The 13651-nt window shown below is 43.2% G+C and overlaps 1 protein-coding gene across 6 annotated transcripts in view; it reads left to right on the top strand.

Annotated features, from left to right (window-relative positions):
- LOC310841509 (uncharacterized protein) overlaps positions 1–13651 on the top strand; it is a 59791-nt gene that overhangs the window by 43147 nt on the left and 2993 nt on the right. The gene's annotated exons all lie outside the window — the stretch shown is intronic.

The raw sequence follows: 13651 nt of genomic DNA, 5'->3' as shown, positions 1-13651 counted from the left end.
CTGTGCATTATCTTGCCAGGGTCGTACATGCCTTGGTTATCTCCTGCTTGGACTACTGCAATGCACTCTGTGTGGATCTACATTTGAAGGTGGCTGGGAAACTACAACTAATCCAGAATTTGGCAACTAGATTGGTGACTGAGAGTGGCTGCTGGGACCATTAACACGCGTCTTAAAAGAGTTACATTGGCTCCCAGAACAATTCAAAGTGTTGGTGCTGACCTTTAAAACTCTAAATGGCTTCGGCCCTGTACACCTGAAGGGGTCTCTCCAGCCCAAGACACTGAGATCCAGCTCCAAGGTCCTTCTGGTGGTTCCCTCATTGCAAGAGGTGAGGTTACAGGGAACCAGGCAGAGGGCCTTCTCGGTAGTGGCACCCGCCTTGTGGAATTCCCTCCCAGCAGGTGTCAAAGAGATAAACAGCTATGTGATTTTTAAAAGACATCTGAAGGCAGTCCTGTTCAGGGAATTTTTTTTTAGTGTTTGATGTTGTATTGTGTTTTTACTAAAAAAAAATTGTTGGGAGAAAGGAAGACAGAGAGAAAGACTGCAGCCCCAGTTGCATATGCAGCAAGTCTTTGAAGGGGAATTGAGCAATTAAAAGCACAATAAGCTTAGGAACAAGGGACGCGGGTGGCACTGTGGGTTAAACCACAGAGCCTAGGGCTTGCCGATCAGAAGGTCGGCGGTTCGAATCCCCGCGACGGGGTGAGCTCCCGTTGCTCGGTCGCTGCTCCTGCCAACCTAGCAGTTCGAAAGCACATCAAAGTGCAAGTAGATAAATAGGTACCACTCTGGCGGGAAGGTAAACGGCATTTCCGTGCACTGCTCTGGTTCGCCAGAAGCGGCTTAGTCATGCTGGCCACATGACCCAGAAGCTGTACGCCAGCTTCCTCGGCCAATAAAGCGAGATGAGCGCCACAACCCCAGAGTCGGCCACAACTGGACCTAATGGTCAGGGGTCCCTTTACCTTTTTAAGCTTAGGAACATTGAGTGGCGCTTTATGTTAATTCAGATTGGTCCATCTACCTCAGTACTGTCTCCTCTGACTGGCAGTGGCTTTCCAAGCTTTCAGGCAGGCATCTCTCCCAGTATTACTTGAAGATGCCAGGGTTTGAACCCAGGGCCTTCTGCACACAAAGCTTATGCCCTGCCACTGAGCTATGGCTCTTCCATATTGTTGTGCGTTCTACCAGTGTGGCAGCACCAAGAGCTTGCTTTTTGAGAGATCTATAAAGACTTGCCAGATGGAAAGACAAAATAAGCAAGGTCAGTGCTGTATGGTTGGTGTAGCCTATTTTCAGGAGCAATGTCCCCGTCCCCCAAGTAAGGAAAAATCAGAAAGTGAATAGGCAACAACCCTTCTGATTTCCATGCAAGTCAATGCATGAAAAATTGTTTATCAACAACCGGAGTAATTCATGACTAAATTCCTTTTTAGAATGGTGTTCTTCACCTATACCGTTATGCTCTGTAGATAAGTAAACAGTTTTTATTGCATGTAAGCCTTCAAATGCTCAGCACATGGGGTTTATTTAGCTGAAACATGTAAAAAAAATGGCCTTTTGCAAAGCTTATTTTGCACCACAGGACAGTGGAAGTGCTTTATTAATGCAAGCACCATGCCTCAGTGAGAACCCAGTTCTGGCTAATTTCCTACTATGCCTGGTTATGTGCAACTGAGCATAATGCTTCTCTTTGAAGAGCTTTTCAAAGAAGCTTGAACATTGTCTGGTTGCCCCTTTGTACAGTTGCCAGTGGCCACCTGACAACTTTGTAAACACACTTGTGCTTCTCTCCCCCCCACCCCCTTATAGCGAGGACACTGGTATGTTTACTTGACCTTTTCAGATGGCGCCACCCCCTAGCAACATTGCAGAAATACAAAGGGGGAGTTGAGCAGCAATTTGTTCTCTGCTTATGACATTGGCTTCATCAATTTTCTAAAGGTGGCAACAGGAGGAAAAGACACTGGGGTGTCAAACCCGAGAACAGAAAGACCTTGGGATGCTAAACTCTAGGATGAGCCAGAAGAGTTGGGTTGTAGCTTAAATATGCGTGCCAATGTTTAGAAAGTGTTCAGATAAGGAATAAGTTGAAGGGCCACGATATCAGCAGGTACGCAGATTGCCCACAGGAAAGGGAGGCAAAGCACTCTATGGAACATTGAACAAGTCCAGCTGTGCAGTTTAGGGATGGAATAACCTTCGGCTTACTAGACCTACTTTATACCTTTCCATTCCTCAGGCAAGCTCGGGGTGGAAGTTGAAACAAATAACATTCTAAAGGAACATTAACGACAGTCCAGTAAAAGTAGTCATAAGATGCTAAAACAGCTCTAGCAGAAGTTTTGTTGAGTACCAATCAATGGATTGGGGGTTTCAGATACAGAAAAGTACTTAAAACATAATCATCTTTGGTAGCATTTTCTCAGTTTGTACAGTATTGGATTTTTAAAATTTTTTTGACTAGCTGATTAGTTGATCTTTAATAATAATAATAATAATAATAATAATAATAATAATAATAATAAGGTGTCTCTGAAGTCAGCAGTATATATATTTTGATTGTTTTAGTACTTATAAAAACTACACCATCTTAAGAACATTCCTTCTTGCATTTGCGAGGATCGTCTCATCTCAGATTGTGCTTGCCACTGCACATGTGTGCTTCATCTGACAGCAATGCTTTCTTTCAGACTATTTCCTCATGCACATGAGTTTCAGTAAATTGAATCTGCTTAAAATTAACTGATCTGAAACGGGTCGATTATAAATGGACAAGTACGTACATCAAGAGTAGTCATCACTTGTCAGCGCTCCCAGAACTGAAGGTGATAAGGCATACAAAAGTCACAGCATAAAAGCTCCCTCCTAATGACTCCCATTTATGCCATTTCCTGCAGGCTTTCATCTCATCCAGTTCTAGCTGCCTCACCTCAAAGAGGATATTATAGAATTGGAAAAGGTTCAGAAAAGGGCAACCAAGATGATCGAGGAGGTGGAATGACTCCCCTGTGTAGAAAGGTGCCAGCATTTGGGACTTTTTAGAATAGAGAAAAAGCAAGTAAGAGGTGACATGATAGCAGATTATAAAATTAAGCATGGCCTGGAGAAAATGGGAGAGAGAGAAGTCTCCCGCCTCATAACACTAGAATTTGTGGACGTTCAAAGAAGCTGATGGTTGGAAGATTCGGGACAGTTAAAAGAAAATACTTTTTCACGGAGCGTATCTTTAAACAATGGAACTCAGTCCCCCGGTAGGCAGTGATTGCCACCAGCCTAGATGGCTTTAACAGAGGATTAGACAAATTCACAGAGAAGGGCTATCAGTGGCTACTAGCCATCATGGCTACTGTCGTAGTCCCGTTTCTGAGTAAGCAGGGGCTAGGAGTCTCTGAGGAACACTGGCCTGAGAGCAGAATCCACATCCGAAATAAAGTCCATTCTGAGGGTTGGGCAGGCAGCAGGCAGCATAGTCAGACAGACAATCCAGACGTCAGGGAATCCAGATGATCACAGAGCCAAGGGTCCAATGGGAGAGCAGAATGCAGCAAGGTAGGGCCAGGAACCACAGGCATTGTTTCGAGCATCTGACGACTGCTGAGAGCTGTGTTTAAGAAGGCCAGAGCCAGCCGGTTGTCATCAGTGCCTTCTCTGTGTCCTCGAAGGCTGATCAGCTGCGGTTGGTATCAGTTTGCCTTCTCCAGGCTGCTGTTCAGCAGGCAAAGCTGACCCATGACTGCTGTGCTCTGCCTCCAAAGTTGGAGGCAGTAATGTTCCTGAATACCAGCTGCTGGAGGCCACAGGAGAGGAATGTGCAGTTCTGCTTGAATCCTGCTTTCAGGTTTCCTGCAGGCGTCTGGTTGGCCAATGTGAGAACAGGATGCTGGACTAGATGGGCCATTGGTCCGATCCAGCAGGCTTTTCTTGCGTACTTATATTGCACATCCAGGACAAACCTGCTGAGCTGTTGCTCAGAGTGTTCAAGTTTTACCTTATCTCGTGCATAGGGAGTCCATGTGGCCCTACAGATGTTGCTGGACAAGACAGCTGTGGGCAGATGGGAATTCAGAGCCTATAACCCAAACTTGGGTTGGCAGCTGTTTTTGGACTACAATTCCCATCATCCCTGACCACTGGTCCTGCTAGCTAGGGATGATGGGAGTTGTACTCCAAAAGCAGCTGGAGACCTAAGTTTGGGAAACCCTGGTCTTCAATATCAGAATGAGCACAGGTTCCTTATCCCTGCCATACCGTGTTTTTCTGCTGTTTCACTAATAGTTTCACTGTTTTGTTTTATTTATTTATTTTTACTATTTAAGCTAGCCAGTTATTTGAAGGCACCTGTTTCAGTTTTGAAAAATAAATTAAGAGGAAGCTTTGTTTAAGTTTATCAGTGATTAGTGCAGAGGTGCAAATGACAGAAAGAAGCAACAAAGAGCCTGTAAAGGAGTTTGACTTTGGTTTTGATAAGGAGCTGAGATTCTCTGTATTCCAGTCTAAGAAAACCTTAGCATGGTCACATGATGGCACCCAACTCTTTAGATTCTACAGAAGATATTCTGGACTAGCAATGTCTGTTGTTGACATTGTCATTAAAAGAAAGGGAATTGGTTCAGTCTTTGTGGAAATTGCAAAAATGCTTTGAGTATTGCTTCACTAATACTCTCAATGTGATGAAGAAATGTTAAGAGTTGTATGTGCAACTGATCCGTTCTCTACGGCTGCAGTCTTGCATAGACTTAATGTGGAGCACAATCTTATTCATTCGTGTTACCTTGGAAATAAGTCCTGAGTTAAATGGGACTTTCACATAAGACAATGCCCACTTGATAATGACCAACTTGTGGTTTTGATTTTAATAGTCACAGTGAGAATAGTATTTGCAAGACATTGGCAGAAAGGCAGCTAAACCCTCTAAAAACTGAATGGGCTACCAAAGATCTGGGAGGTACTACAAGCGGTGGACTTGACGGCATACAAAACTTTCCAAATGTGGTTATGAAAGGCTGAATAAAAAAATGGGACACTTTGTACAGAGACGCCTTAATAGGAAAGAACTTGAGCAGGCATTGTTTTACTTTCTTTTTGAACTTTAATAGTATGTATATGTAAATAAACAGCTGTTAGTTTTGTACGGCGTTGCTTTGAAATACTGGCTTTCTAAAAAATAAATAAACTGGTTGTTGCTTAGACTTTGTAGTCCTTCACAGTTTGGCATTCCTAGCTCCTTGTTCCCCTCTGTATCTAGCACAAATCCCTGGTTCTTACATTTAAAGCCTATAGTCTTGCTCCTTGTTTTCATTTTTATATCCCTGCTAATTACCGTATTTTTCGCCCTATAGGGCGCACTGGCCCATAGGACGCACCGCCTTTTTTGGGGGGGAAATGAATTATAAAAAATTATTTTCCCCAGCCCCCAGAACAGGCTGCTGCCCGCAAGCCTTGCGGGTCCGACGGCAACTCCCTCCGGAGTCCGGCAGCAACTCCCTCCGGAGGGCGTCCCGTGCTTCGGGCTGCAGGCTGCTGCCCGCAAACCTTGCAAGCCTGCAGGAACTCCCTCCGGGCGCACAAGGCTTGCGGATAGCTTCCTGGAGAGCGAGAGGGGTCGGTGCGCACCGACCCCTCTCGCTCTCCAGGCTTCAGCGAAAGCCTGCATTCGCCCCATAGGACGCACACACATTTCCCCTTCATTGTTGGGGGGGGAAAAGTGCGTCCTGTAGGGCAAAAAATACGGTACATTCATTCTTCCAACTCCTATTTCATTAATAATACTTTTATTGTACCTGTTGCAAGTGCTGCAGCATGCGTCATTTGGTTTGTGATTTAAGAATTAATTCTACTAGTGTCAAAGTTCTGCTAGCCTAGGGGGTGACAGGTGGATGTGTTGCTTAGCAACCAGAGTGGGATGCTGCTTGCTGAGGTAGCACATGCCCTCATTGGCTGTGTGGTTCTGAGGGAGTCTTTCCTCTGTACATTTGATTGAATGCCTATCTGCTATATACAAGGCCTAAAGTAAGAAAGACAAAACCTCCCTGTTCCTCAAATTATATACCGCTCAGTATAGTGTTTATCATGATTTCTTTTCTCTGTGGATTCTGTCTGTGTTATGCAAGTGGTTTTGCTAACAGTACCTTCAGCGTGTATGGCACTTTGCAGTATGAGAGGACAGGTCTCTGTTCAGAGGGCTTGCAGTGTAACCACAAAGAAGATAAAACAGAAAGGGAAAGGAAGAGTAAGCTGGAGAAGAATAATGTCAGTAATGTCAGTATTGAGGGCTAGGAGAGCTAGGATGTTATGCTACCCAAATGATTCCACTTATTCTTCTTCATTGGTCACTGAGCCTAGAATTTCTTTCTAAAACACTTGCCTGGGGCCACAGCCCTTCTCTTCAAAACCACACACCACAATGCCTGTTTGTGTACTTGGTTGTGGCTGTAGTTGACAGACAAAAATGCAGGGTTGCACCCCCGTCTGGGAGTGGGGGTGGTAGCAAAGTAAAACACAAACCGGGAGAGCAGGCTAGTTCCTTACAAAACAACACAAAACGGAGTAAAATAGTGCCTGTGCATTTTGCTATATATTTCAGGGTCTACAAATGATAGAAACCTACTCTTAAAAATAAATAAATTGAAAGCTAAGAATTTATGGATTCCTGGCTCGCGTAGGTTCTCTCCATTTTCATCTTATGGCCTGTTCGGGATACCCTTTGAAATCCTCTGGGATTGGGGTGTGTTAAAACAGGTGGCCATGTTTTGAAGACTGGAGAGACCTGGTAACCTTCAACATGATGCCCTTGGTGAAGTGGTAATTGGCTAAATAAATAAATAAAATAGTTGAAACTGTAGAGGCCTGATAAGTGGCTATCATCGCAGGCCAACTTCTGCTGAAGCCTCTCCTTTGCTTTTGCCATCCCTTTTTACCACAGTATGTATTTTATTGCCAAATTAAATTTCCTGCTGTGAAGACTTGTTTCCCATTATCGGGACCCCATGAGAGCTTCCAGACCTTATTCTGCCTTGCGCCTTGGAGTTTTGAGTAGTTAACAAGTGTCATCCTTCCCTCGCCTGTCAGCTACATTGTCTACCTGCAACTTAACCCCCCCCACACACACATACTAACAAAAAAAGCACAAAACCCCCCATATCCAGCTGCTGTATGTTCACTGATCCTGATTGGTTGGCATTTTAAAATGGAGGGCAGTGCCAGCCTCTTTGTCCATTTCCATCTCTCTCTCTCTGTACTGGCAGGCAGCTTCATTGCTCAGAAGAGGGACAAATCTGTCTGATTAATTCTGCCCCTTTAGCTCTGAATAAAGGTTGCTATGTTACCCTCCCACTCTGAGGCCTGCCAGTGCATACAACCATCCATAATGCCACAGCAGGCAGCTGGTGAGTGCTCTTGAAATGTGCCTCTCCTGCTGTGTTCTTGCTGTTCGCCAAGGTTACAGGGTGTGTGCATGGGGGTGTTGGGCATGACTTTGGGGGGCAGAGCTATGGATAGTCGGACATTGCAGCACTAGGATTTTCCTTCATAAAAATGCCAGCTTGGGAGGATCTCTCTCAAAGCGGGTTTCATATCGGAATTCTTATAATGAAAAGCTGCTGCTTGACCATGCTCAGTCGCGGACAAGAGCAGGCCAGATGCCCACTGCCACCCTCGTTGATATCGCTAGTTTCTGAAAGCAGGGACCTGTGAGCCCCCAGATAATCTCTCACCATTGGCTGTGCTAGCTGGGGCTGCCAGGAGAATGGGTGATACTGCTTTGGAATGCAGAATGGGATGATTATGATTAAAAAAGATAAGCTGTAAATTAATAGCAGAACAAAAGAAGACCTGTCACAAGTGAAAAGACAATAGGGAAGTAGCTGAGCCAAAAACGTTATCTTTGTAGTGCTAGATTGTTGCTTGCAGGGAGGTTTCTACGTGGAGGAGTGCTCCCAAAATTGCACCCCACTCCATGCTACGTGAAGTGCTCTATTCATTTAACCATCTCCTTCTGCTGTATGTGCAAACCTATAGTGATTCTAAAGCTGGAGGAAGATTTCAATGTGTCTATCAACTTACAGGTCAAATTCCCCTGTCAATCAGGATTCAAAGACATTTACAGTGGTACCTCGGGTTACATACGCTTCAGGTTACAGACTCTGCTAACCCAGAAATAGTGCTTCAGGTTAAGAACTTTGCTTCAGGATGAGAACAGAAATCGTGCTCCGGCGGCGCGGCGGTGCTTCAGGTTAAGAACAGTTTCAGGTTAAGTACGGACCTCCAGAACGAATTAAGTACTTAACCCGAGGTACCACTGTACTACTATGCTTTCAAGTCAGCTAAATTTTTGCAGTCTCTGATAAATCAGGTTTAGTGTAGTTGTAGATTCATATTTGGTTGCCAATACTGGAAGCAAACACGAGATGTGATTTACTCGGCCGAGGGCTCCAGACGCCAGACTCAGCTACATTAGTCAAAAAACCAGCATTTTGAATGTGTCATAAACATACAACAGCAGATGGCATTGTAGAGCACAAAACGTTTCTATGCAATTTTGCATAGTGTTTTTTTTCCTTTCGTTGTAACAATTTAATTTATGACTGATTTCTAGCATTTCCCCCCTGTGTTTAGATCTATCCACCCACCCACTGGCTATTGTGTCAGTGAATGCTAGGATAACCTTTTGTCGGACTGAATGATGATAGCTGGAGTTGTTATCATTTGAATTTGGTGTTTGGTCAGAGCTTTTTCAGAGCAGCTGAAGCAAGGCATTCTGCATATAGAGCTTGTTGGACCACAAGACCTTGTTGGACTACAGTTCCCATGACTATTGTCCCTAGTAGGCTGAGGCTGATGGGAGTTGGAGTCCCACATTTGAAGGGCCTCAGCTTCCCTCTCCCTGATTGGGTGTTTGATAGTGTTTAATCATCAGTGATCTTTGCCAATTGAATTCTACAGGTGAAAAAGTCCATTGTGGCTGTGCAATCTTCAGTCATAGCTCTCTGACAATGCTAACCTCAGAGGCCTAAACGTTAGTTAGATGGACCAAGAAGTGTGCAGAGTCACATTCAGTATTATTCCATTACTGCCCTCCCGGTACAGAAATGGGAACATCTTGAATTGGAAATATTTTGGATTGCAAAGCCAGTACTGCTGATTTAAATTCATGGCACCTGTTCAGAGAAGTTTTCTGACGCTTTCACTGTTTAACCCCAGAGGCACCTGGGGTCAGACTTCCTCAAAGTTCAGAGATATTAATAATTTTAACTACTGGCTGCTGTCACAGTAGAGAAGGATTCAAAAGGCTGGTCACTTGAATCTCTTTATGAGTCTACATAACTGCAAAAGAGGAAAAACTTTTATTGTTTTTTCAAGCATTGCAGAACTACCTGTCCAACTGGAACTTAGAATAACAGCATCTTTATATGTATGGGCAGATGAATCACATAGAACCTGGGGTAACTTATGCAATGGATTTCAGATATTGTCGGACTCCAGCTACCATCCGCCAATGATGTTTGGCAACATCACATTGGTTATGCCTGGTGGGGAGAGAAATGTTCATTACAACCTTCTATATCTAAGGTTGGTCAGCCTGTCCCATCAGACTGGGTTATTATACAGCTTCCCAAATTTTAATTATAGTTGATTATTTGCAAATGTTTGTATAGCCATAGTAGAGATGACTGGTACAAGAGGAACACCCTCCCACTGGATGTTATTGAATGCTGTAGTACAGGATGAAGGAAATACTGGTACTTACAACGTCTTTCAGCCATCTTGCGATTACCAGTTTTCGGTGGCTGCAGCTGGTAACTAAAGTGGGGCCCTCCAATTTTTTATTTTTTTTACTGCAACTCCCATCAGCCCAAGCCATCATAGCTAAAGGACAGGAATGATGGGAATTGTAGTTCATCACATTTGAAGGGCGCCAAGTTAGCTACCCCTGTGCTACAGAGAAATAGACTAATTCCTAGACTCTGTTTAATAGTTCCCACTGGATTGCATTGATTTAAAACTTAGACTGAGTTTTAGTTAACAGGGAAATGGGGAGGAAATGCAGCACATCTTTGACTCTTAGAGCAAGAACAGGTTATTTCCACCCCCACAAGTTCTAACAGAGACAAACAGAGACTGTTACTGTTTAATCAATATATTCAATTTATTTGTTTCGTTGTACATATTTTTAAAAAATACCCAAGTGGTGCATAAAAAGAGAAAGTGAGTCATAGTGTAAATCATAAAACAAAGCCAATAAGTATTAAAAGCTGCAGAAATAAAATGGGCCAAGTTGGGAAGACTTGAGGGGAGGGACAAAAAGTTTTCAACAAACAAAAATTTTACGATGTTGGGGCTGACTTCTCTTGTGGGGACCAGAATTCCAGAGACCTATGCCACAACACTAAAAGCATGTGTGCTCAAGTCACTGTGTGCTTTACTGCAATTGCGCCACCTTCTGGTGCAGTTTCACACACAACTCCTTTTACTTCAGATTTAATATCCACTGAAAAAGTCTTAATCTGCAGCTATAAACTCCAAGGATTTACTCCCTTGAATCTGTACATTATCTTTACATGCACCAGCTTGAAGGTTAAAGATTTCAGAGACCACTTGGATGAGGATCAGTGAAGAAAAATACAGCAAAATGCCTCAACTATCCACACAGACCTGCAGGAAACGCTTTAGAAATTGTTTTAATTGTTATACAAACCTCATTATGTTACATAGAATTCACAAACAGCATAACCTGAAAATGCTGCATAGTGTGTGGACATACGGGCCCTTTTTCATACCTAGTGTGAGTGCTCAACAGCATGAGATTATTGGGATTTCAGATTTTATATAAATGTGGTAAAGATCCAAAGTTTACTCATAGCATCTCATTGAGCAGGATAATTTTCTGAACTCTGGCAAGGACCCTCTTCTCTGCTTGTTTCACGCACCAAAATATGTGGGAAGAAATGAAAAGACCATTAACCAGGTTGCTGAAGATACATTGAGAAAGTACATGTTTGTCCTTTCCCCCCTTTGATATGGGGAGCATGGAAGATAGAAAGATGGTTGCTTTGCCCAACTTCGCATATCAACTCTGTCCTGGCAATTTGTTTTATGCATTATCAAAAAGGAATGGATAAAATAGCTATATTGGATCTATAGGTGATGCTGCAGTAGGAGCAGCTAATGTGGTGCCTTCCTGTTGTTATGGACTACAATTCCCATCATCCCTGGCCATTGGCCATGCTGTCTGGAGCTAATGGGAGTTGTAGTCCAAACTTTCTGCCACCCCTGAGCTAGAGAAGGCATCAAAACCATATAAATGCATGGCTTTGGGCTAAACCCCTGTTTTTTCAAAATTGGTGTTGAAAAAAACCCCCTTTTTTCAAAATTGGTGTATTGTTCATCAATGTATAGGTAAGTATACCTAGACATTGCTTCTTACATATATTTTTACTCATCCCTATAGATGTTACCAGATATTGCTTGATATTGATATTGATATTGATATTGCTTGATATTGCTTATTAATGTAGTCTGTACAAGTGAAAAAATAAAATATGATATGGGTCTCATGTAATGTAAGTCATTTTCAAAATGGACCAGCTGAAGTAATTTGAGTCCCCTTGGTCTACTCTGAGAATGACTCACATTGGATATTAACCAATATTCTTTCCTTAAAGGTCCCCCCAAAAGTGTATGCAACAAAATCTGGACTCATAACTCTTAACTCAATGCCCATGCAGAAATCTGTATGTTTAGATCAGTGAGGCAGAATACAGCAGTGCTGTCAGAAGGCTGAATCTTTGTCTTCCATTGATCCAAGGGCCTCTCCTGTTTCCGATGTTAAGAACCAGGGAATGAACCAGATAATCTAATGGACCCTTTCCCCTGCTGACAAAGGGATTTGACCCTATTGGCAGGGTCAGCAACAGAGAAGACCTTTCTGTCTGTGACCTTTTCACTGTTTGATTGTAAGTCAGAATCCATTAGGGAAGATGCATGGATCAAAGACTGGGGTTCCCGATACAGTGACCACCTCTTGACAGACATGGCCATGAAGTGTCAGAGGTCACTTTGGGATAAAAGACCTGCTAGTTGGTGCTATGGAAAAGGAAAGGAAAATCCCATTGCTTAGCAAAAGGGCCGTCTCTTCAAGTTGGTTGAGTAAACGCTAGCATTTAGGAACACTGGTGTGTGGAAGGGAGGGAGGGAAGCAAGCAAGCAGGAAAAGAAACAGCAGGGTGTCTAGAGTCAACATCACCGCACCAACATTATGGGATAGGTGTTTCCAGTTGCCTTTCCCTCCCCCCCCCTCCATCTTGGAATTCTTAGAAGAATCTGTTGCAGGAGAGTGGCTGTGAGCAACATCATGGGAAATGTGTTTCTAGGACCAAGGTGAAACTCAAGCGCTCTTGCTATTTTTGCCGTTGCCAGGAAAGGTGATGATGTTGCATTTATAGTACAGTGGTACCTCAGGTTACATACACTTAAGGTTACATATGCTTCAGGTTACAGACTCTGCTAACCCAGAAATAGTGCTTCAGGTTAAGAACTTTGTTTCAGGATGAGAACAGAAATCGTGCTCCGGCGGCGCGGCAGCTGTAGGAGGCCCCATTAGCTAAAGTGGTGCTTCAGGTTAAGAACAGTTTCAGGTTAAGTACGGACCTCCGGAACAAATTAAGTACTTAACCAGAGGTACCACTGTACTGAAATGTTGTTTTCTGTACGCTGCTGTATTTGCTTTTATGTTGTTGTTTTATCACGTTATTATGGAATCGTTCTTGTGACTGATTTGAAGGTGTCTTTCTTTTTTTCTTCATTGTAAGCTGCTCTAAGCACGATCCTTTTTGTGGAAAGGCAGCATACAATTAAGATGAGGATGAAGCCGTGCCTTGCTGTATCCCCTGCATAGCCCTACGTGTTGTCTTCACTTCCCTTTTCATTTATTTATTTTCCAATTTCCATTTTAAAATATGTATAACCCACCTTTTCTTGGCAGAGCTCATGCCAGCTAATGGCAACACATTTATTTATTTATTTGGTTATTTAGTTTCGTAAGATTTCTTGCCCGCCTTTCACCACAAAAATAAAATATGCAGTTATAAAACAAACGAAACAGTTACTACACTAGTGCAGTAACCAGCGCTGCTTCTCTAGAAAAAGAGGTGCCGGAACTCACCATGAACGCCTCCCTTGTTCTCTTAGGATGGAGGTTCTGGAACTGAGTTCTGGTAAGTTCTGGCTGGAAAAAAAGCCTTGGTAGAAACAGTGGAAAACAATGACATATATTGACAACAGTACAAACATTTAAGACCCACTCCACATATAAGAACAGTTTAAAATAATTTCAGTACAGATGCAGACTGGGATGAAGATCTCCACTTAAAAGGCTTGTTGGAAGAAGAAGGTCTCTGGTAGGCTCTTAAAAAAACAGTGAAGATTATGCCTAGATAATATACGGCAGAAGGGAATCGAAGGAGGGTCGATGCCTTCTTGGTGGTGGCATTCAGCTATGGAACTCCTTGCAACAGGAAACACAGCTAAACCCCTGTCTATGCCTATAGACATTTTGTTTAAAGCACCTTTGTTTAGATGTATTTTTCAGTGGTGCTGCCTGAGTATCAGCCAGTTTTATGGCTGGTGTTCAGCACTTCCCTGCTTT

This window comes from Podarcis gaigeae (assembly GCF_964106915.1).
Source record: "Podarcis gaigeae genome assembly, chromosome: 3".
Lineage (NCBI taxonomy): Eukaryota > Metazoa > Chordata > Lepidosauria > Squamata > Lacertidae > Podarcis > Podarcis gaigeae.
The sequence above is the reverse complement of the archived record's forward strand: the minus strand, read 5'-3'. Positions and strand labels throughout refer to the sequence as shown.